This window comes from Budorcas taxicolor, chromosome 13, assembly GCF_023091745.1.
Source record: "Budorcas taxicolor isolate Tak-1 chromosome 13, Takin1.1, whole genome shotgun sequence".
Classification (NCBI taxonomy): domain Eukaryota; kingdom Metazoa; phylum Chordata; class Mammalia; order Artiodactyla; family Bovidae; genus Budorcas; species Budorcas taxicolor.
Window position 1 is genome coordinate 28,892,521 of NC_068922.1, and position 21,714 is coordinate 28,914,234.

Here is a 21,714-nt window from a genome sequence, read left to right on the forward strand (position 1 = left end):
AGGTCCTGGACTCCAAGGTGGCAGAAGGACCCCTCTGCACCAGGGCACTCCCAGCTCTACCCTGTCCATGATGGGAGAGAAGACAACTAATAAGATAAAGAGAGTTACTGAGTCAAGAGCTAGGGAAGGAGAGATAAGATGGTAATGAGGACTGATTTCCCCTAGAAGTGTTTGCCAACTTTTAAGGCCATACTTGAGAAACCAACTACTGCTTTTGACCAAGAAAAAGGTTTATGGTCCAGATGCCAATCAGAAAGAAGTCCCAGTGAATGCCCTTTCTTTGGATTGAGACTTTACAGAACTATGTATTAGGAGAGGGGTGATCAGGAGGTATAGTAGTCCTCCTAGGTCCCTGAATTATCTCAATCCCTGAAGTTGTATCAAGGATGCCTCAAATGGTTAGTTCCACCCAAGCTACGGATAAAGGGGGAAAAAATCATTATTGAATGCAAATCAAAATCACAATAAGACACCATCTCACACTGGTCAGAATGGCCATGATTAAAAAGTCTACAAATAATAAATGCTGCAGAGAGTGTGAAGAAAAGGGAACCTTCCTATACAGTTGGTGGGAATATAAAATGGTACAGCCATGAGGGAGAACAGCACGGAGGTTTCCCAAAAAACTAAAAATAGCGTTGCCATATGATCGTGCAATCTACTCCTGGGCATAAATCCAGAGAAAACTATAATTACAATAGATACATGCAATCCTATGTTCATAGAAGCAGTATTTACAATACCGAAGACATGGAAACAACCCAGATATCTTATCAACAGATGAATGGGTAAAGAAGAGGTGGTACTTATATGCAATGGAATACTATCTGACCATGAAAAAGAATAAAATCGTGCCATTTGCAGCAAAATGGACGGACCTAGAGATTATCATACTAACTGAAGTCAGGCAGAGAAGGACAAACACCATATGATATCGCTTAAATGTGGAATCAAAAATATGACACAACAGAACTTATTACAAAATAGAAACAAACACACAGACACAGAGAACAGACTGTGGTTGCCAAGGGAAAGGTAGGGTGGGGGAGGATTGGACTGGGAGTTAGGGATTAACAGTTGTTACATAATAGATAGAACGGATAAACAATAACGTCCTACACAGGGAACTACATTCAACATCATGTGATAAAACATAATTGAAAAGAGTATTTTTTCAAAAAGAATATATATGTATATACATATATATATAGAGAGAGAATCACTTTGTTGTATGGTAGAAATTAACACAATACTGTAAGTCAATTAGACTTTAATAAAATAAATTTTAAAAGAAAAAAGAAGTCTTGGCTTCATATCATTCCTACAAATAATTCTGTAACTTCAAAATAAAAAATAACTTCACACATGAAATATATAAAGTCACATGAATGAAACAGTAGAAATAGGAGAGAAAAGAAAGAGACCTACAGGATTCCAGATATTGTAGTAATCAGACTTAGTCTTTATGATAAAAATTTTCAGGGAAATAAACAAGACTGAGAATTTCAACAGAGAGGGTGAAATTATTTGAAATAAAAATAGGAACAAATTAAAATTCTAGAATGGAAAAAATTCAACAATTGAAGTTAATAATTTGAAAGATGGATTTAACAGCAGATTGGATAGGTGAAGGATGACTTGATGAATAAACTATAGCCAAGAATAAAAGATCCAGAATGAGCCACAGAAAAGGATAGGAAATACAGAAAAGAATGTAAAAAAACATAAAGGGTGTGGATGATGGTATGACACAGTGTAACTGGAGACCAAGAATGAGATTCAAAAGAAAACAGGGAAGACACATGTGATTAAATATTGTCTAAAACTAACAAGATTGCCGGGAGAAATATCAATAAACTCAGATATGCAGATGACACCATCCTTATGGCAGAAAGTGAAGAGGAACTAAAAAGCCTCTTGATGAAAGTGAAAGAGGAGAGTGAAAAAGTTGGCTTAAAGCTCAACATTCAGAAAACGAAGATCATGGCATCTGGTCCCATCACTTCATGGGAAATAGATGGGGAAACAGTGGAAACAGTGTCAGACTTTATTTGCGGGGGCTCCAGAATCACTGTAGATGTTGATTGTAGCCGTGAAATTAAAAGACACGTACTCCTTGGAAGGAAAGTTATGACCAACCTAGACAGCATATTCAAAAGCAAAGACATTACTTTGCCAACAAAGGTCCATCTAGTCAAGGCTATGGTTTTTCCTGCGCTCATGTATGGATATGAGAGTTGGACTGTGAAGAAAGCTGAGTGCTGAAGAATTGATGCTTTTGAAGTGTGGTGTTGGAGAAAATTCTTGAGAGTCTCTTGGACTGCAAGGAGATCCAACCAGTCCATTCTAGAGGAGATCAGTCCTGGGGGTTCATTGGAAGGAATGATGCTAAAGCTGAAACTCCAGTACTTTGGCCACCTCATGGGAAGAGTTGACTCATTGGAAAAGACCCTGATGCTAGGAGGGACTGGGGGCAGGAGGAGAAGGGGACGACAGAGGATGAGATGGCTAGATGGCATCACCGACTCGGTGGACATGAGTTTGAGTGAACTCCGGAAGCTGGTAATGGACAGGGAGGCCTGGCGTGCTGTGATTCATGGGGTCGCAAAGAGTCAGACACGACTGAGCGACTGAACTGAACTGAACTGAAAACTAACAAAAGACATCAAGCCATAAAATCAAGCCCTACAAATTCCAAACAGGATAAACAAGAAATCCTCACCTGGGTACATATTATTAAAACTACTTTTAAAAAAAAGAAAGAAAAATTTAAATCTTAAAATCTGCCAGGGAAAAAAAGACAACTCTTTTTTTAATGGAGCAGTCGTTATTAGTGACTGATAGGAAAAAATGAAAGATAGAAAACTAAGAAATGAAGTAACTATAACTATATACAGGGAAAGCATCCATCAAGAATTAAGCTGAGATGAAGATATTTTCAAGGAAACCAAAGCAGAGCATTTATCACCAGCAGACATGCCCAGCAAGAAATACTAAGGGAGTTCTTCAGACATCAGAAAAATTACCCCACACAAAGTCACAGCTGTGAGAGGAAATGATGTACACTGAAAGGGTAAATCTGAATGCTTTGACAAATTAAAAGCAAAAAAATTTTTTTTTCTGAGGAATAAAATAGAATTAAAATACACAACAATGATGGCATATGAATTTTAGAAAACAAGAAAAGATCCTGTTTTATCCAAAAAGAGCTAAAAGTACCAATTATTAATTAAGCTCTGAAAAGTCAAGGATTGTGTGTAAAACCTACGATAACCAAAATGATAATGAAAAGAATTGTATCAGTTTAAAATTCACAGAAGGTCAACTTTCAAGCTCATAACAGGATGTCTTCTAAGTATCTTCCCTAAGGAATTCATCTGAAACTCAAGTAAAGATCAGTGTAAACTTGTTCACTGCAGTAACAGTTGTGATAAACACTGGAATCAAATGTTCAGCTATAAGAGCATCTTTGTGATAAAATGTTATACAGCCCCTCTAAAACAACAGTCCCCAACATTTTTGGCACCTGGGGACTGGTTTTGTGGAAAACAATCTTTCCAGAGAACACTGTGGGGTGTGGGGATGGTTTCAGGATGATCCAAGTACGCTAAATTTATTGTGTACTTTATTTCTATTATTATTAAGTCAGCTACATCTCAGATCATCAGGCATTAGATCCCAGAGGCTGGGAACCCCTGATCTAAAATAATGCCCTCCAAGGACTTCCCTGGTTGTCCAGTGGCTAAGACTCCACGTTCCTAGTGCATGGGGCCCATTTGATTCCTGGTCAGGGAACTAGGTCACATGCCTCAACTAAGAATTTGAATGTGAAAATGAAAGTGAAAGTCGTTCAGTCCTGTCTGACTCTCTGTGACTCCATGGGCTATACAGTCCATGGAATTATCCAGGCCAGAATTCTGGAGTGGGTAGCTGTTCCCTTCTCCAGGGGATCTTCTCAATCCAGGGATAAAACCTAGGTCTCCCTCTTTGCATGAGGATTCTTTACCAGCTGAGCTACCAGGTAAGCCCTAAATTCAGTTCAGTCGCTCAGTCGTGTCCGACTCTTTGCAACCCCGTGAATCACAGCACACCAGACCTCCCTGTCCATCACCAACTCCCGGAGTTCACTGAGACCCACATCCATCGAGTCAGTGATACCATCCAGCCATCTCATCCTCTGTCGTCCCCTTCTCCTCCTGCCCTCAATCCCTCCCAGCATCAGAGTCTTTTCCAATGATTCAACTCTTCTCATGAGGTGGCCAAAGTACTGGAGTTTCAGCTTCAGCATCATTCCCTCCAAAGAAATCCCAGACCTTATCTCGTTCAGAATGGGCTGATTGGATCTCCTTGCAGTCCAAGGGACTCTCAAGAGTCTTCTCCAACACCACACTTCAAGAGCATCAATTCTTCGGCGCTCAGCCTTCTTCACAGTCCAACTCTCACATCCATACATGACCACAGGAAAAACCATAGCCTTGACTAGACAGACCTTTGATGGCAAAGTAATGTCTCTGCTTTGGAATATGCTATCTAGGTTGGTCATAACTTTTCTTCCAAGGAGTAAGCATCTTTTAATTTCATGGCTGCAGTCACCATCTGCAGTGATTCTGGAGCTCCCAAAAATAAAGTCTGACACTGTTTCCACTGTTTCCCCATCTATTTCCCATGAAGTGATGGGACCAGATGCCATGATCTTCGTTTTCTGAATGTTGAGCTTTAAGCCAACTTTTTCACTCTCCTCTTTCACTTTCATCAAGAGGCTCTTTAGTTCCTCTTCACTTTCTGCCATAAGGGTGGTGTCATCTGCATATCTGAGGTTATTGATATTTCTCCCAGCAATCTTGATTCCAGCTTGTGCTTCTTCCAGCCCAGCGTTTCTCATGATGTACTCTGCATACAAGTTAAATAAGCAGGGTGACAATATACAGCCTTGACGTACTCCTTTTCCTACTTGGAACCAGTCTGTTGTTCCATGTCTAGTTCTAATTGTTGCTTCCTGACCCGCATATAGGTTTCTCAAGAGTCAGGTCAGGTGGTCTGGTATTCCCATCTCTTTCAGAATTGTCCACAGTTTATTGTGATCCACACAGTCAAAGGCTTTGGCATAGTCAATAAAGCAGAAATAGACGTTTTTCTGGAACTCTCTTGCTTTTTCGATGATTCAGCGGATGTTGGCAATTTGATCTCTGGTTCCTCTGCCTTTTCTAAAACCAGCTTGAATTCTGGGAGTTCACACTTCACGTATTGCTGAAGCCTGGCTTAGAGAATTTTGAGCATTACTTTACTAGCGTGTGAGAGGAGTGTAATTGTAGGTGCAGCCAAATATATAAATATATATATATATATATACATTTTAAATAAATAAAAGTATGCCCTCTATAACAAGAAAACAACAGATTCACAGAGTCAGAACAAACTAGTGCTTGAAAAGAAAGTAAAAGCGAAAGTTTCTCAGTCGTGTCTGAGTCTTTGCGACTCCATGGACTACACAGTCAGTGGAATTCTCCAGGCCAGAATACTGGAGTGGGCAGCCTTTCTCTTCTTCAGGAGATCTTCCCAACCCAGGGATCGAACCCAGGTCTGAGGCTAAGAATACTGGAGTGGGTAGCCTATCCCTTCTCCAGTAGATCTTCCCGACCCAGGAATCAAACCAGGGTCTCCTCCATTACAGGCAGATTCTCTACCAACTGAGATATCAGGGAAGCCCTAAACTAGTGGTTACCAGTGGGGAAAGGGAAGAAAGGTGCAGAGAGCAGCAAGAGAAGGGTAGGGAATTAAGAGGTACAAGCTACTATGTACAAAATAAATAAGCTCAAGGATATATTGTACAACACAGGGAAATACAGCCAGTATTTTATAATAACTATAATGAAGTATAACCTTTAAAAACTCTGGCTCATTTTATGCTGTACACTTGAAACATATATTATTGTACATCAATTATACCTCAATAAAACACAAAAATGATATAAAAAATAATAAAATGATGCCCTCAAATAATATGTAATGGCAGTGAAGAAATGCTATGGAAATAATACCAACTGAAGAAAGCAGAAATAAACATTGTCAGTAGACCATAACCAAATTTAGTGTTTAAAGTATACAGGCTCAGAGAAGAATCTGCCTGCGTCGTCAGGCAGACTCTTTACCACAGAGCCACCAGGGAAGCCCTTAAAAATAAAAGGAGTTAAGATATTGATACATCTTCCTCTTAGTTCCCAAAAGGGAACTAAGGATATGTGAATATAATATAGACTTTTTAAATTCTTTTTCCCCCCATTATTTTGAATAAATAAGGGCATCCAATATCCACTATAGCTTTTCACCCAAAGTGGCTCTAGTTACATGAATATTTAACCAGTAAATTGAGTGCACTTATTCACTCAAATACCTTTTTTTCATATTATTTCACCTCTTACACTATAAGTGAATGCAGAAAAAAAATATAATAGTTACTTATTGGTCTCTTGGGTTTCTAAGTGCTTCTTTTCTGAAATACCTGTTATTGGTATTATCCATGGTATGTGTGATTTTTTTTTTTAAGTCTCAGCTTGGTTTAGCCAGTTCCATGGTAACCTCTGGAAAGGTGAAGCTCAGACTTCCCTAAGCATCCATCAATCATCCTCATGGAGCAAGATCTTGGAACTGAAAGCATGACTCGCTGGGACCAGCCATCTGTGACCTGGACTCGTGTCCTTCATGGCTCGTGAAAACCAACAGTATGACATGAAGTCATCCTGGAGACAGGCAGCATGTGCTGATACCCTGGAATGCTGCCCAGATCTGAGAAGCAAACAGGCATCAGTCTGTCCAGGTGCTAATGTCTTCTGTATTTTCTGCTCTCTCTGCTTCAAGTTCATTTCCAGGGTAAGTCACTGAAGACTGTAAGAAAGATACTTTGGCATGGCTCAGAGTTTTTAACTTCCTGGATTTTTTTTTTTCTCAACTTCCCTATCCATCACTTATAAAAAAAAAAAAAAAAGACTACTTCCTGAAGTTAGGTATGTAAATCTAAAAGGTATATAAAGTTAGGTATATAAATCAGAATGTGCCAAGGAGGCATTCTGCCCTCACATTTCCCCAGAACTGCCTGCTGAAACACTACATCCATGTAAGCCACACCAGCGGCTTTCCTAGGACACAGACAGCACTCCTAACACAGCCAGGTGGAGACAGAATGGAATGGATGGTGTCAGCCACATAATGGATAGGTCAAGCAGCACAGCCAAGGTCAAGGTCTCACCAATGGATCATCAACACGTCCTGGGAGCTAGCCAGGAGAAGCGCCCCAGTGCCCCAGTTTCTAGACAGCCAATATCATTTCCCCAACCTTCCAAGAAAGAGGTTCATCTGTAAACATGAAAACCTTTGCAAAAAGACAGAAAATATAATGCATGTCCCAGCTGGAGCTTCAGCTGGGACCTATGTTTGTTGAGCTTGTCTAGATAACTGGTGGGATAGACTTGCTATTTGCATGGGAGCTAAGGTGTTTCCTGGGAGAGAATTCATTCTGGCCAGGGTGGATGAGGTGGGGGCGTGGGTGCAGGGAAGGAGTCAGACATGGAGAGTACGCGTGGGAGGAAGGGCACACTGCTCTTAAGCAGGTCTGGGGGAGAGAGAAATTAGTAAAAAGTAGCAATTGGTAAAAAAGTAGTAAAAGTAAAAAGAAATTAGTAAAATTAGACAGGCTGGTCCATCAAAATATTTGTAAAACTCCCTGGTATAAGCATTACAGGTTGTGCACACATGCACATACACACAACAGAGAGTAAGAAACAAACAGGTGTTGGCTCCCCAACTCTTGCATAGACCACCACAGAGCTTTGGCAGCCAGAGGGCCCCTGTGAATTTAGCAGCGTCCAGAGAAAGATGTGATGGTATCAATGGAGACCATTAAGTCCAACAAAAACAGCAGAGCATCAGATGTGCCTGGGAGGACCCTGCACACCCACGGCAGAAACAGTCCTCTGAGGAGCAGACTCATTTAAGGGCAATGAGGCATTCTCCAGGGAGCCCCTGAGATGTGGGAAGAACTCTGCACTGAAATGGAGGTCAGTGGGGGCACAGAGGGCCAAGGGGGCATCGGAGGAGACAATAAAATGTTGAGTTATGACTCATAATGTGACCCCATTAGACACAGTGCCTGGCAAAGCCTGGGGAAGTTCAGGCTATGAGAGTGTATCTGGGGCTATAATTATCAGTCCATTTATCTCTACCAGTGACAGGGACAGAAGCACAGTAATTGGGAGAAAGTTGTGCAGAGACTCAGACAAATGTGTTCTACTCTATTCCATATTTTATCGGGAACACTTACAACTAGACGAACTCTGGAACAGACTATGGCTCGTTACTTTTGACAGGCTGTGCCAGAAAGCCTGTATCACTGAGTGATTCATCGCCATTTATACCCACATCATTAATCTTTATTTTCCAAAATCTATGCTTTGGACTCAGGGAAGACCCTAGTGTTTATTTTTGCTCGTTGGCAGGACAAAGAATAGCCTCTCTACGCCCTTCCCTATGGACTTCATTGCTTCTCTGGGAATCATTTTACACACTTTGTTGTGACTTGTTCTTCACCTGACTAAAAATATGCTGAAATTGTGGTAAGGCTTTTTTGTAAGTCAGTTTTCAAATAACTTTGGGATGCTTGTGTCAGCTTGACCCTCTGCTAAACCATAGTTTATTGATTCATCTATTATAGAGAATTATAAACTTTGCTGAAACCTAAAATAAACCTTCTGAAATTGCTAGGAAAGTGAAATGACTACTTTAAATTTTTTATTTTTTAAGACATTATTTTAAAACCATAAATTATCATAAGAGAACTTTGGTTTATCTCTTATCAGCTACCAGACCCTTTACAGAAATGTAATAAGCCTCATTTGTTATTGTTATTGTTGTTGTTCAGTCAATCAGTCATGTCCGACTCTTTGTGACCCCATGGACTGCAGCATGCCAGGATTCCCTGTCCTTCACCATCTTCCGAAGCTAGCTCAAACTCATGTCCTTTGCTCAAGCCTCATTTAATCCCCCTGAAAAGCATGCCAACTGATCACTGTTGAAGCATCAGAACTTTTTTCCCTATAGCTGCAGACTTTGGAGGGCCTGGGGTATTTTAAAGATTGAAACCAATCTGGCCTAAAATGTTCCAGGGAGAATTTGATTGATGTGATGTCAGCTGGACATCATGGAAACCACACCATGGATATTTACATCCATAGGGACATTCTGACCAAGATGTGTCTGTGAAAAACCAAACACCTCTCTCATTTCATAATCCCTTCATGGTTTCAGTCTGATCCCCCAGCACAGTCCCATGTCCTGTGTACAAGCAGGGAGAACGCAATCAGAGAAGATTGGTAATATTAATACATGAGCTTTCTTCTAGAGCCCTCCATCTTAACTCAGAAACCTTGGTCCTAGAAGATTCTATTTCCTCGTTGAGCACTCCCGGCACCTGCCAACCCCAGCCCCTACAACCACCATTCTCTCTGCTTCTTGGAGCTGGACTCAGATTCCTAAGCCAGTGCTTCCCAAGCACTCAACTGTGACAAATTCATAGTTTCTAATTGAGGCCCAAATGGCAGACTGATGCAATAAGACAATAAAATAAATTAGTGAAAAATGAAATCAACCAAATACATATAAAAATAACCCCACATTTTAAAATATTACATTCAGGGCTTCCCTGGTGGTCTAGTGGTGAAGAATCCACCTGTCAGTGTAGGAGACAGGGGTTTGACCTCTGGTCTGGGATCCACATGCTTTGGAGCAACTAAGCCTATGCACCACTACTACTGAAGCCCACATGCCCTAGAGCCTGTGCTGCGCAACAAGAGAAGTCACAGCAACGAACCCCTCACCCCAACTAGAGAAAGCCTGCATGCAGCAACCAAGATCTAGTGCAGCCAAAAATAAAATAAATAAATAAATCCTTTAAAAGATAAATAAAAATAAAAATATTAGATTCAGTGGACTTAAATGACTCACTTCAATTGCAATAAAAGTTTCTGAACTCTTAATCTCTTATCTCCTCCTGGGCTAGTCACAAATATTGGCAGGATCCTACATTCTGGGTACCACTGCTCTAAATTCTCTATTCACCTGTCCTTGTCACCTTGGTGTCAATGGTGCTTTAAGGATATTGATGCGTGTGTCAATCTGTTCCAGATGCTATGACATAATACTATAGACTGGGTGGCTTATAAAGAACAGAAATTTATTTCTCATGGTTCTGGAGGCTGGAAGCACAAGATCAGGGTGCCAGCAGACTCAGTGTTTGATGAGAACCCTCTTCCATTCGGTTATCTTCTCACTGTCCTCACGTGGCAGAATGGGTAAAGTAGTTCTCTGGGGTCCCTTCTGTAAGGGCACTAATCTCATATATGAAGCCTCCACCTTCAAGACCTAATCACCTCCCAGAGGCCCCACCTCCTAACAGCATTCCCTTGGGGGTTAGATTTTGACATATGAACTGGGGAGAGACACAAACATTCAGTCTATAGCAGTACATGTTCCTTATTGTGATACTTCTCTTAAAGCCAGGAAATTCTGATGGTGAGGAGAGCATTCCCAGAGGAAGAGAGATGGAGGAGGAGACATACCAGCCGAGCAACTACCATGACCTTATAATTCTGTATTGCAGAATGTCTATAATTAGCACCATACAAATGCATCGTCTTTTCAGCTCTATGTGCCAAGTTCACGTTCTTGCCTGCAGTACCCAGCCTCCAACGTGAGGCTCCAACACCAAAAACCTTCCAGTATCCACATACTTATTCAACCTTTTCCATAGTGAACTGGACCTGGCCTTGGGTGGCCCACTGAGTAAAGAGGGATTGGGACTTCCCTGACGATCCAGTGGTTAGGACTCTGCTTTCACTGCTGAGGGCCCAAGTTCGATCCCTAGTCAGGGAACTACGATCACACAGGTCATGTGGTATAGCCAAAAAGAAAAAAAAAAGGGAGATTGGCAATGATGAATCTGAGGCTAGGTTGTAAAAGTTCTTCTGCCAAAGTTCCTTAGATTTCTGACTTAGCAGGTATGTAAGAAGTCCAGCTACTCTGAAGCAGTCAACCCCAGGAAGGGCATATGGGAAGAGAGACAATGGAGACAGAGAGATGTCAGGGTTGGGGAGGCCAGGGCCAGATCCTCCAGCTCCCATCTATGTAGTCAGCCCTGCTGAGGTCCCAGGTGTGAAGCAGAAATGAGTCATCTCTACTGTGTGCTTGTTTGCATGCTAAGTTGCTTCCATCATGTCCAACTCTGTGACCCCATGGACTGTAGCCCACTAGGCTCCTCTGTCCATGGAGATTCTCCAGGCAAGAATACTGAACAGGATTGCCATGCCCTCCTCCAGGGGGTCATCTCTGCTGACCTCTGTCCAAACTGTAGATTCATGACTGTTACAGGTTGAATTATGTACCCTCAAATTCATATGTTCAAGTTCAAAGTCCCAGTACCTCAGAATGTGACTGTAGTTAGAGACAGAGCTTTTAAAGGGGTTCAGTTCAGTTCAGTCCCTCAGCCATGTCCAACTCTTTGTGACCCCATGGACTGCAGCACGCCAGGCTTCCCCGTCCATCACCAACTCCCAAAGCTTACTCAAACTCATATCCATAGAGTCGGTGATGCCAAGGGGTAATTAAGTTAAAATGGGGCTTCCCTGGTGGCTAAGCTGATAAAGAATCCTCCTGCGATGACAGAGGCCTGAGTTCGATCCCTGGGTTGGGAAGATCCCCTGGATAAGGGAAAGGCTACCCACTCCAGTATTCTGGCCTGGAGAATTCCATGGACTATAGTCAATGGGGTCATAGAGAGTCAGACACGACTGAGCAGCTTTCACTCACAAGTTAAAATGAGGTAACCAGGATGGGCTCTAATCCAATCTAGCTGGTGTCCTTATAAGAGAAAGGAGATGAGGACACATATAGATACACAGAGAGGGACAGCTATGAGAGACAGGAAGAAGATGGCATCTATAAGTCAAGGAGAGGGGCCTCAGGAAAACCCAACCCTGCCAACACTTTAACCTTGGACTTCCAGCCTCCAGAACTGGGAGACAACATGCGTCTGTTGTTTAAACCTCTTGACCATTCTACTTTGTTATGGAGGCCCTCCCTAGCAAACCAATACAATGATGATAAATGATACAGTTGTTTTCAGTCACTAAATTGTAGGGTAATTTGTGCACAGCTATTGACAACCAGAATACCCCAATCTCCCCCAAAATACATATTTTTAAATTACTGGCACAATAGAAGTTCTACACCTTTCAAAGATGCATTTCATACAGAAAAGTGATTACACTGTTTTAAAATTGACATTCTTCTTACTGGAGCTTAATTATTATTTGGCTGTGACCCCACTGAGGGGAGAATTGGGGGGATTTTCTGGGCACCTGCAGAACACACACACACACTGTAGCTCAGAAACAAGAGAAGCTGTGAGAGGGAACCCCACCTGGAGATTCCAACCTTCCAGGCTGCAGGAAAACGGAGGTGCTAATTGCCAGCCTATAAAAATGCAATGGTGACAAGGTCCTCAATGTGCTACCATCTATTAGCATCATGACAACTGTGGAATTAGGTGAAACAAATGTGCTTTCCAGCCTCCCAGCTCAAACCCTGCTAAAGGTTAATTGGATTCCATTTCAGAATCTGTGCACCTCATAGGAGGCTGTACATGTTCATAACCAAACAAGGGACACAAGGCTGGGAAAATTCAGCTCACTCAGGGTACAAGGTGGCCTCTTCCTAAATTAACCAGAATGCTACTGTCAGGTTTTGAGCATCTTTACCCCCAACGTTTCAAGCCATTAGCAAGTCACAGGTGTCCCTGCTCGCTGATTTGGAAATTACAGGGGCCTCTGAGTTGTGTCTCTTTGTAGGGAAAATAGAAGCAGTCAGGAGCCAGCAAAGGCATTTCCTGAGTTATTTCAGTACTGTAGGTGGGCCCAGAGTTGCCAATAACATATGAAACCCATTAGCTTTCCCCATATTTGTGGCCAGGTCACAGCCAGCTAAGTGGCTCTGCCAAAACCCCAAGCAGAATTACAGGGTGGCAAACTAACATGTCTATAATCTGCTGTGGGCTTTTGACATTGAGGCATCAGAGATATCTGTAGCGCCCCACCCCCACCTCCACTCTTTGTTCTTACACTCTTCACACCCCCAGCAAATGGAGTTTGGACTTATGGTTCCAAAACTCACTTGGAGACTCTCTGCACAGGCCCCAGATGTGTCTCATCTCATCTCTCGGTGTCATCCATTTAGAAACTAGTCAAAAATCATTTTTGAGCAAACCAGGGCAGCAGTGATGAAGGCAGAATTACATTGATAACTTACGTTTTCTACTACCTCCAAACAGGTCCCAATTCTATCAGAAGAAAGACTGCCTTGCAATATGGATGGACCTAGAGACTGTCACACTGAGTGAAGTAAGTGAAACAGAAAAGGAAAAATATCTTACAACATCCCTTATATGTGGAGTCTAAAAAGAAACGAATACAAATTTACAAAATAGAAACAGACTCACAGACTTAGAGAAGGAACTTACGGTTACCAGGGGGAAGGATGGGGGAAATGAATAGTTAGGGAATTTGGGATCAACATGTACACACTGCTATATTTAAAACAGATAACCAACAATGTCCTACTATATTGCACAGGGAACTCTCCTCAATGTTATGTGGCAGCCTAGACAGGAGGGGAGTTCGGTAGAGAATGGATATAGATATATATAGATATACATGACTGAACCCCTCTGCTGTCGACCTGAAACTATCACAACATTGTTAATAGGCTATAGTCCAAACTTAAGAAGAAGAAAGCCTGCCTCAATCAAACAGTTGCTGGTTCAAATTTCCTTTGCTATTCACATTTTCGGCCAAGTACAAAGCCACTGGATTTGGCAAAAATCCTTAAGAACTTAGCTACTGGGCATGAAAAGCAATTTTGGTTATATTACATATGGGATATTCCCTGGTCCTAAGTACACACTGCTCTAGGTCAGGGAGCAATGAACATGGAACCAGAAGACCAAGGAATCCAGGATGGAGACCTTAAGACAACCCAGTACCACTTTTACATCTGGACAACAAGGGTCCTTGCCCTGGGCCCTGAGCTGGTCCTTTTCTGGCTGAGCCCCTAACATGGAATGAGAGGTTCACAGAGCTGAGAGGTTCTCCTCCTTCAATAACAAGAGCTCATGGCCCTGTTCCTAGACCCCAGAATCCTACGATCAAATTGCCGAGAGCCTTGTTTGTTCCAGACCCACTGCCAGCCTCTTCTCTAGTTTTGTGCTCTATAAGGTGCCCTCTGCCATCAACAGTACATCCTTGGGACATAAGATGTCAAGAGGTGGGTGCTTATAGTAGACGGAGTTGGAGGCCCCTTGCAGTGCAGATAGAGATGGGGGCAGGCTTTCCTGTGACCTGCAATGTTGCCTTTGGGAATTCATAGAAGATCAGTCCTGGAGAAATTACATTTGCTTTAGCAACAGGGAGGCCACAGACAGTCTCCTACTTCTGGCCACCTCCTCTTCCCTACTCAGCACCACAGCACAGAGTTGAAAGTTTATTAACTCATTTTCTTGAAAGATATATTTTTATTCTGTATTTTCGTTCCTTATTATTAATTAATTTTTATTGCAGTATAGTTGCTTTACAATGCTGTGTTAGCTTCTATTGTACAGCAAAATGAATTAGCTATATGGTATACATATATCCCCTCCTTTCTGGATTTCCTTCCCATTCAGTTCACCACAGAGTATTAAGTAGAGTTCCCTGTGCTATACAGTAGGTTCCCATCAGTTCTCAATTTTATACATAATTATCAATTTAAAGAAAGCTGAGTGCCGAAGAATTGATGCTTTTGAACTGTGGTGTTGGGGAAGACTCTTGAGAGTCCCTTGGACTGCAAGGAGATCCAACCAATCCATCGTAAAGGAAATCAGTCCTGAATATCCATTGGAAGGACTGATGCTGAAGCTGAAACTCCAATACTTTGGCCACCTGATGCAAAGAACTGACTCACTGGGAAAGACCTGATGCTGGGAAAGATTGAAGGCAGGAGGAGAAGGGGACAACAGAAGATGAGATGGTTGAATGGTGTCACCAACTCAATGGACATGAGTTTGAGCAAGCTCTGGGAGTTGGTGATGGACAGGGAAGCCTGGTGTGCTGCAGTCCATGGGGTTGCAAAGAGTCAGACATGACTGAGCGACTGAACTGAACTGATACCATTTTTCTGGATACCACATATATATGATATTTGTTTTTTCTCTTTCTGACTTAACTTCACTGTTTATTCAGCCTCCAGGTCAATCCTCGTCTCTACAAATGACCCAATTTCATTCCTTTTCACTGTTGAGTAATATTCTATTATACATTATGTACCATATCTTCTTTATCCATTCTTCTGTAGAGGGACATGTACGTTGCTTCTTTGTCCTGGCTATTGTAAACACTACTGCTGTGAACATTAGGGTGCATGTATTTTCTAACTTAAGTTAAAATATGTTTCTCATTTCAAAAGTAAAAGTATGCACCTCAATTGATTTCTTACAAGTAACTGACCCTTGGGGAAAAGAATAAGGTACCCCTTAGATTCTCCTCTCTGGCACTTGCTGGTTGCATGTGAATAATGAACGTGCTTCAGGCCTGGATGGAGAAGGCAATGGCACCCCCCTCCAGTACTCTTGCCTGCTGAATCCCATGGATGGAGGAGCCTGGTAGGCTGCAGTCCATAGGGTCGCCAAGAGTCGGACACAACTGAAGCGACTTCACTTTCACGCATTGGAGAAAGAAATGGCAACCCACTCCAGTGTTCTTGCCTGGAGAATCCTAGGGACGGGGGAGCCTGGTGGGCTGCCGTCTATGGGGTCGCACAGAGTCGGACACAACTGAAGCGACTTAGCAGCAGCAGCAGGCCTGAAAGGAGCCCTGACCTGGATAATGAACAGCCAGAACTACAAGACCCTGGTAACCCTTGAGTTTATTCCCATACCCACCATTGTCAGAGGAAGTTAATTCCTATCCTAGGACCCCAGTATGGAGGCCACCCCAGTGGTCCAGCACACATCACAAATCTAAACCTGTCCGCCTGTACTTACAGAAACACCTGTGGGGGAAACAACACACACCAATCACAACCCTCCAACTCAGCTTTAGCAAGCTCCCCTTGCCCTAGAAAATAGGACCTGCTGGCCTTGGAAGGAACTCCCTGGCCTCCTAGCCAAGCATGCCCTGTTTCCCCACTGCCTCTTCTAACACTCTAGAAGACCCCAATAAAAATTTAAAATGATAAAAATAAAACTAAACAGTCCCAGTGCAGCCAAATAAGTAAACAAATACTTTAAAATAAATAAACTGAAATTGTTAACTGAAAGTATTCTAGTTTTAAAAAAAATAAAAGACATTAAGATTAAAAAATAAAAATTACAAAAAAAAAAAAAACCTTGGGAAGAGGGCTCCACAGTGTGTGAGGCACCATACTCCCCAATCCATGGATTCCTTCCCTCAAATAAAGACCGTCAAACTGGTTACTAAATCTTTGAAGATTTGACATGCCCCTGTGAGGGACAAGGGGATCCCATTCCTTGCTTATATTCCATGGTGTTATTTCAGTGAAAAACTAGCAACCAAACCCAGATTGCTTCCCAGATGGGGCTGAGATAAAAGGATTTGAATAAAGGCACATGGCTAATTCAAGAGCCAGATATAAATAGAATAAAATTAAACTGGGGCTAGGATTTGGGGGGAGAAAATAATATTTTCCTTGTTGCTCTGCCAATGCCTCTGTGATGCAGGACTGATATATAAGATCTAATTTTCGATGCCACAAAGAATTCCCTGGTTCAAATTTCCTTTGCTCCTCACTTTTTGTTCCAAGTCAGAAGCCAGGGAAGTTGGCAGGGATCCTGGGCAGAGCCAGTGGAACCTGTGGAGGGAGGGACCTCTAGCGTTGGGCTACTTTTCTGCCACCCAGCAGCACTAACCATACACGTGCTCCTTCATCTATAGTTATCACAGTGCTTCTTTGCTAAAACCTTGATTTGAATGCAAATTTGATGCATGACGCAGGGCACCCGATTTCTGTTGATGCATGGCAAAAACCATAACAATATTTTCAAGTAATTATCCTCCAATTAAAATAAATAAATTAATTAATTAAAAAGTCACAGAAAATTGTAAGCTTTTTTTGACAAAAATAGAATATCTACTCAGGAAAATGTCAATCTGTTTTTATAGATGTGTATGAACTTGAGGAAAATGTAAATAAAACAAAACAGATAAAACATTTTTTTAAAAAGTTTAAAGTAATTATTTGTCTTTCACTTTGGAGATAACTTTAAGAAATTTAAGAATGGCATAATACAAGCTATAAAATGCAATGTAAAGGAAAGCCTTCAGTAACCAAAAAATATTTATTAAGGGCCACTTAAATCTTTGGGCCTGGGATAGGTACTAAAAGTAATTTCAAGAATTCTATGATATGGGGACTTCCCTGGTAGTCCAATGGCTAAGACTCCACATTCACAATGCAGGGGGGCCCAGGCTCTATCCCTGGTCAGGGAACTAGATCCCACACGCCACAACTAAAGATCCTGTACATGCCACAACTAAGACTCAACACAGACAAATAAATAAATATTTTTAGAAAAAGAATTCTGTGATATGAAAAGGTGATTAAGACACCGTAGAAAACAAGTCCCAAATGAATGTGAGGCTATTAAGTGTATATCAACTATTTACACACTCAGCATTTACGGAATAAATCCCGTGATCCAGGCACTTCACTGGGCACCAAACTATGATGAAAGATACAGTTCCTCAAGGGCATATAGATAATCAAAGGATGCAGACACTGGCACTGCATCCAGTGTTTATAACTGGCACTGAACAGTATTTAGTAATGTAGAATTTCTAAGTGGGGCTTCAAAGAAGGAAAGGTTTGTTGGACAGGCAGGGGAAACTGGGAAGCACCTCCAGACTTAGCAAAATGAAAGGCCCAAGGAGCTGGGGCTGGAAAGCATGGGGGCACAACCAGGCCTGTCTGCACTTAGGTTTCCTACCGGGCACAATGGGAAGCAGTTGACACCTAGAGGTGCGTCCAGCTTCTTATATGCAACACTGATTATCATTCACTGATTCATTCTACTCACTTGCTGAGCAACTGCCATCAAGTACTGAGTTCTGCATGGAGGCCACCAAGATGAGCAAGACAAGGTCTGAACCCCTCAGAAACTCACAGTCCAGTGGAGGAAGGAGGCAGGTAAGCAACCACCTGCTACCCCATGACATAGGTGCAACCAGAAAGCTATCTATGCCCCAGGTCCAGCACAATGGAGGGAGAGCCCTCCTGGGTCTGAGCCCAGGATTCACAAAAGAGACCACATTTGGGTTGAGTCTTTTTGTTTTTCTTTTTTAAAAAAATATTTATTTATTTGGCTGCACCAGTCTTAGCTGTGGTATGTGGGATCCAGTTCCTCAACCAGGGATTGAGTCTGGGCCCCCTGCCCTGGGAGTGCAGAGTTTCAGCCACTGGACCATAAGGGAAGTCCCCGGGGTTGAGTCTTAAAGATGTGTGAGTAGCAGTGCCCAAATTGATAACAGAAGGAAAAGAGGAAGATGTGAGCACCCCAGGGAACCCTAGCAACTGCAAGTACTACTACAGATGGTTCCATCTAATCAGGATCCAGGGGAATTCTGATATAGAATCATAATTCATAACCAGCTCCCATGGAATTACAGCGGGGCCAAGGTAGGCTGTCCTCAGGGGCCCCCATGGGGAGACTATAGAGGCCTTTTCTCAGGAATCTGGAGCCGAGGGAAGGAAGTAACATGGTAAGATTTTCACTTTCTAAATAATAACTGGAGACTGTATTTCTGGAGGGAAATGACTGTCCAGTTGGCATTGATGGGAATGACATACAGTTGAGGGATTCTTGAATTTGATTTTGGGGAATTTGGTTGACCAGAGAAGATCTGGAGTCAATTTTGTTTTGGCTATTTCTTCCTATTACTCTCTATAATTAATGATAATAGCAGTAATCATACAATGGCAATTATTATGCATTTAGAATATGCAAGGTCTGCTACTAAGAATCCATCTCACAGATGGAGAAACTGAGGCTCCCAGAAGCTGAGTAATTAGCTGAAGCTCATTCACTACCAGTTAGGGGATTGTGTATTTTTCAGATTCCCAAGCCCACATTTTTAATGCTATGCCATCTTCACTTTTTCACCATGAATCAAGGCCCCTTGCTGATGACTTGTCCTCTTATTAGAATTTATGTAATTGTGTTATTTGCCTGAGATCTTGCAACTCGACCTGCGGGAGGATTCAAGGGGTAGCTTTGTTGTCAACATATTAAATACATTATTGACCAGAGGCATGAATATATATTCTGTTATCAGAACATTGGGCTTCCCTGGTGGCTCAGATGGTAAAGAATTGCCTGCAATGCAGGAGACTTAGGTTCCATCCCTGGGTCTGGAAGACCCTCTGGAGAAGGGAATGGCTATCCATCCCAGTTTTCTTGCATGGCAAACTCCATGAACAGAGAAGCCTGGCAGGCTACAATCCATGGGGTCACAAAGAGTCAGACATGACTAAGCAACTAACACTTTCACTTTTCACTTCATTGTACAACTTACAATTTTTATCATTTACATTTTGCTCCATTAGGTTTTTGTTCCTGCCTTGTGATTATCATAAACATAAAATTTTCAAAAATGATGCATTGTGAAAGTCTGAGTAAAGGAGAATTTTTCAGTGAGTTGTATGCAGAGGCTTTCTCTGATTGTCCAAGAGACATATATACTAGTGTCTCAGAAGACAGTTCTTTGTAATACAGTTGTGATTCAAATGAGGTGAAAGTCACTCTGCATATTTAACTTATATGCAGAGTACATCATGAGAAACGCTGGGCTGGAAGAAGCACAAGCTGGAATCAAGATTGCCAGCAGAAATGTCAATAACCTCAGGTATGCAGATGACATCACCCTTATGGCAGAAAGTGAAGAAGAACTAAAGAGCCTCTTGATGAAAGTGAAAGAGGAGAGTGAACAAGTTGGCATAAAGCTCAACATTCAGAAAACTAAGGTCATGGCATCCAGTCCCACCACTTCATGGCAAATAGATGGGGAAACAGTGGAAACAGTGGCTGACTTTATTTTTCTGGGCTCCAAAATCACTGCAGATATTGATTGCAGCCATGAAATTAAAAGATGCTTGCTCTTTGGAAAGAAAGTTATGACCAACCTAGATAGCATATTGAAAAGCAGAGACATTACTTTGCCAACAAAGGTCCATATAGTCAAAGCTATGGTTTTTCCAGTGGTCATGTATGGATGTGAGAGTTGGACTATAAAGAAGGTTGAGCGCCGAAAAATTGATGCTTTTGAACTGTGGTGCTGGAGAAGACTCTTGAGAGTCCCTTGGACTGCAAGGAGATCCAGTCCATCCTAAGGAGATCAGTCCTGGTTCTTCATTGGAAGGACTAATGTTGAAGCTGAAGCTCCAATACTTTGGCCACCTGATGCAAAGAGCTGACTCACTGGAAAAGACCCTGATGCTGGGAAGGATTGAGGGCAGGAGGAGAAGGGGACGGCAGAGGATGAGATGGTTGGATGGCATCACCGACTCGATGGACATGGGGTTTGGGTGGATTCCGGGAGTTGATGATGGACAAGGAGGCCTGGCGTGCTGTGATTCATGGGGTCGCAAAGAGTCAGACGCAACTGAGTGACTGAACTGAACTGAACTGAATGTTAGACCAACAAAAAGACAAAAAGACTTAGTGATTGATTCTGATATGAAAAGTGAACACAAAATTCACAGTGCTGGAGAATATTTCTTTGCTTCTACAGAGGAGTGGATTGAAGACAACATTTCATGAAAATTAGAAGATTTTACAGGTGTATTAAGTATAACTATTAAATGTAATAACCGACAAAGTGTTAGTGAAATAATAGAATTAACTTTTGGCTGGCCAAAGGAAAAATCACTGGCAATAGGTATTAATTTCTACAAAAATTTCCTGGTTAATAATGAGTTAAGTGACATCTGAAGAGTTTCCAGGGCTAATGGTAGAGTGTCACATATCTGAATGTGTTAAGCACGAACCAATACATACGATGATGACTTTGCTTCAAGGCACCTTTAAGGCTGAACTGGAGGCAAAACTTGCAGAGGGGGATTCTTCCCATACTCCCTGATATATCCCATCACTTAACATCCCATCTGGGTTTGGTGCCACAGAGGGGTGCTAAACCAAGAGAGAATTATAGAGCATTCCAAACAGATATGGGATTTTCCTATAACGAGCTCTCACCAAAATGTACCCTTTGAGCTAGTCTGAATCCATATCCACGTTCTGGTCCTACGTGGCATCATAAGGTCAATAAGCAACGCTGAAAATCATTCTGGGAGCCAGAACAGCTTCTGGCTTCCTAACAATAACTCAAGACTCTGAATTACTAATTTATAAAAGGAGGAATTCTGGGAGTAGCCATCAGTATGTTTACTACATCTGTCCATTGGTACCAGCTTCAATTTACAACTGGATGATACCTGTGCCCTGAAATGCTGCTTCCAGAATTTATGGTGCACAAGGCAATTTTGGCAACATCAAAGCACTTCTGTTGACTTCTGTATTATTTTCTCCAGAATTCAGGAGGAAAGAGAACCAACTATGGCCCTATT